Genomic DNA, 4,374 nt, shown 5'->3' on the forward strand with positions numbered 1-4,374 from the left:
TAAGGACATCTAACAATTTATCTTCTTGTTCTTTATCTAAGATGGATGCTATGATAACAGGTAAGGTTTCAGACTCTCCTAGAAAAGCATATTTTAAATTTTCTGGCAAAGGTTTAAGGTCTAACTTTGGAGACTCGGAAATTGATTGAACATGATCTAAGGGTGAAAAAGGTTCAACTTTGGTTTCATTTAAAGGTATAGACTCTAGCAAAGAATTCACATCATCATTAGAGTTATCAACATGCAAGTTCATACAAAAGTATTTTTCACAAAAGTCAAGTAAGTCATTTCCATCATCTTCACAAATATTATCTATCATGTTAATTTCGTGCACTTCTTCACACTCAAAATATTTAGCAACATTAAATACATTCAATTCAACAGTCAAATTTTCGAAAGATAATTTCAAAACACCATCACGGCAATTTATGATTGCATTAGATGTAGCTAAGAATGGTCTACCTAAAATGATAGGAATTTAAGCATGCATATTTTCCACAGGTTGAGTATCCAGAACAATGAAGTCAACAGGAAAGTAAAATTTATCAACTTTTATCAAAACATCCTCTATAATGCCTCTAGGAATTTTCACATAACGATCGGCTAATTGAAGAGTTATAGAGGTAGGTTTTAGTTCACCAAGACCAAGTTGCTTATAAACTGAATAAGGCAATAAATTCACACTAGCACCCATATCAAGTAAAGCCTTGTTAATAAAATGATCACCAATAATGCATGAAATTGTGGGACACCCAAGATCTTTATATTTAACAATACTCTTATATTGAATAATGGAACTAGCTTGTTCAGTTAAAAACACATTTTTAGGAACATTAGTGTTTCTTTTAACAGTACAAAGTGTAATGACCCATCTACTCTAGACTTTGGACCATTAACGAAAACTATACATAGACCCTAATCTTTAATAGAACTTACAAGTGAAAAAGATAATACTTTATTAAAAACTTGTAAAAACCAATGTTTAAACTTACATAAACTCAAAGCAGGATATGGGATCCCATTGTTTTAAAAAGAAAACATATCTTAATTGAAATGAAAAGAGATTACATAAATAGGCGCGAAAAAATACACATAAACCATAAATAAAAGACTACATCCTCGAAATCGAACTCTCGACTCCTTGAATCCATTCATCACCGATACACATTCCCCAAGCATCCACGAATCTTACCCGCCACTATAGCTATTTCCCTGCACATATAAACAAAAAGGAATGAGCCTAATGCCCAGCAAGGAAAATCTACCACATAGCTCATATACATAAATTTCATAGGAAACATAAAAACATAACATAACACTTATATCATACACATACTATAATGGCCATTATTACTTGGGGTCCCATAGACTAAACAAGTCATATGCCCATTAGATTAGTGGGGTCCTACTAGCTAAGCAGGTCATATGCCCATAATCCATTAGGGGCTTGTTAGTCATATGGGTCATATGCCCAAGCCTACAAACATACATAACATAACACATTTCATAACATAAAAACATAAGATAACATATAAAACATATAACATATGAATTCTATCCTATTTTCCTTACCAAAATACCGGGATAAGAGGACAGAGTTGGAACTTTGGAACACTCCTAAGAACCATTTGAAAAAGAGTGAGTATAGTGAAGAAGAGAAATGAAAGGAATGGAAGGACTAAACCATTGAGAAAATACTTACCAAAAACTTATGTGCAAGTTCTTAGATTTCCTAACCAAAATAAGAAACGGTTAGAAGGCTGATTAGAAGACTATGAGAACTTAAAATAAAATAATACCAATGAACTAAGGTGTGGAAATACCTAGAAGACTTGTAAGACCAATCTAAACCTCGAACCAAAATACTATGAAACCTTACTTCCCCAAGTGTTTGATAAGCTTATGATGATCAAGCTTATGATTCCCAACCTAAGTGTTTACACTCTCACACTCACCTAGCAACTTGCAGCCTCTGAACTTAGAGCAAAAGATGAATAATGGCTGGGTACTAGGTCCTATTTATAGAGTTTAGGAATGAAAGGATCTTAATTTAACTTGAATAAAAATAATGGATTTTTAAGTGAAAATAATTTGAATTATCGTTCAACAAAGGCTGAAGACTCGTTCAAAAAGATGCTGGACTTATCAAAAGGTTGAAGGGTTGAATGGAAAATGATTTCAAAAACATTCAAAATATGCTGAAGGAGGCGATATATCGCCCCCTATAGGCGATATATCGCCTGTACCATTATGCCCGAGGCAAACGTGCATCGTTTCATGTTTTCCGTATCTACGTGATGCGATATATCGCCCCTTATAGCTGCGATATATCGGCATACGCTAATTATTTAAACATGAAATTACACATTTTTAGCTTAATTCAAATTGAGTAAATAGCCTTGACTAAGCCCTCAAACGTATTCAAAACTGCTGACTGACCTTAGAGCATTCAAATTTTACCCTTATTAAATTTAATCCTCAAAATACTTAATCATTAATCACCCATACATAACATGTGCTTAAAATCCTATTGGTTCTTATCTAAACCTTATAGTATAATAAATATTATCCTCAATATCAGTCATATTAATCAAACCTTAAGTTAAAATTAATATTTCTAAACTATAGGTTAAACTTAGAAAATCTACAAGTACTACTATGAGTGTCCAAATAAATCTCGGTCTGAACCAAAAATCCTCAGTCATAGAGATAATATTATAATTACTATAATACTACTATCTAACTTAGCTAAGTAAAGTTCTTGGACTCTACACAAAGATCCTTTAAAAATTTATAGTAGGCAGGAATTTGTTTAATGGCATCTAAGAAAGGGATATTGATAATAACTTGTTTAAAAACTTCTAAGATGTCATTATATTGGCTGCCTTTTTTTATTGGAAGTAATCTTTGTGGGAATGGGGCTTTTGGAATGAAATGATGGATTGGAGTTTCCTTGTTTGAAGAGTCATTGGCATTAGAACCAGAAGGCTGACTCTTTTCTTTTTCTTTTTCAATCTCGGGTATGTAATCAGGTTTGAAAATGTTCTTTCTGGACCTAAGAGTTGAAATTGATTTGACTTCTACATTATGACTAGACTTTCCTATCTCATATTGACCTTTAGGATTAGGGATAGGTTGACTTGGGAATGTTCCTTTTTCTCTATCAGCTAAAGCAGTAGCGAGTTGTCCTACTTGTGTCTCGGGTTTGGTAATTGATTAAGACTGATTTTGTAGGATTTGTTGAGTGGAATGCATAAATTGTTGTAAAGTATCTTCTAAGGAAGGTATCCTTTGTTGATGATATGGTTGATTTTGTGGGGCATGAGTTTGGTTTTGAGTGTTGTATTGGTGCCCTTGATTCATTTGAGGTTGGTTTTGTCTCCATGAAATGTTTGGATGGTTTCTCCAATTTGGATTATAAGTGGATGAAAATGGGCTATCATTTGGTTTCCCATAAGCATGAAGAGCATTGGCCTCCTCAGAAAAGGCTTCTTGGTAGGAAGGACATGATTGGGCATTATGGCAAGGACTAGAACATATAGAACAAACATATTTTCTTGGTTTTATTGGAGAATTTACAGTTTGGCTTATGGCTAAAGCTTCTACTTTTCTCGCTAATTTGTCTAAGGATGTTCTTAAGTCTAATTCATCTTTTAATTCATACATTCCTCCTCTTTTTGGTGAATTAGTTGACCTAGACCTAGGATCAAAATAATTCCATTATTGTGAATTGACAGATAAATCTTCAAGGGCGTCCCAAGCCTCTTTTCCTTGAAATTTTTAAAAAAAAATCCAGTATGCATAGATTGAATCATTTGATGACTAGAGGGAGTCAAACCATCATAAAAATATTTTACAATTCTCCATTTTTTAAAACCAAGATGAGGACAATTTAATAATAAATCTTTAAATCTTTACCAACATTCATAAAACTCTTCATTATCTTTTTGAAAAAACTCAGAGATTTCTCTCCTTAGACTATCATTTTTAGACATAGGAACAAATTTAAGCAAGAATTTATTATAAAGTTGATCCCATGTAGTTATAGACCCCGTGGGAAGGTAATTTAACCAAGCTTTTGATTTGTCTTTTAATGAAAAAGGGAATAATCTTAGTTTGACCGATTCATTAGAAAAAATTTGAAATTTAAATGTTAAGCAAATTTCTAAGAAATCTTTGATATGCATGTAAGGATCCTCTCTATCTAACCCATAAAAAGATGGCAATAATTGAATGATTGATGATTTAAGCTCAAAATGGGTAGCATAATTTGTAGGAAGAACAATACATGAAGGAGCATTAGATGAAATTGGTGCAAAATACTCAAGCAATGTTTTTTCAGGCACAACATTTTCATCAACAAGATTTCTGTTA

General features: G+C 32.7%; 1 non-coding gene across 1 annotated transcript; it reads left to right on the forward strand.

Moving 5' to 3' along the window:
• The first annotated feature begins 3,873 nt into the window (after positions 1 to 3,873).
• On the forward strand, positions 3,874 to 3,980 carry LOC133798940 (small nucleolar RNA R71). Its single transcript, XR_009876156.1, has one exon. It is a non-coding gene; the product is annotated as a small nucleolar RNA R71 (small nucleolar RNA).
• The last annotated feature ends 394 nt before the right edge of the window (positions 3,981 to 4,374 follow it).

The sequence above is a fragment of the Humulus lupulus genome, chromosome 8 (genome assembly GCF_963169125.1).
Source record: "Humulus lupulus chromosome 8, drHumLupu1.1, whole genome shotgun sequence".
NCBI lineage: Eukaryota > Viridiplantae > Streptophyta > Magnoliopsida > Rosales > Cannabaceae > Humulus > Humulus lupulus.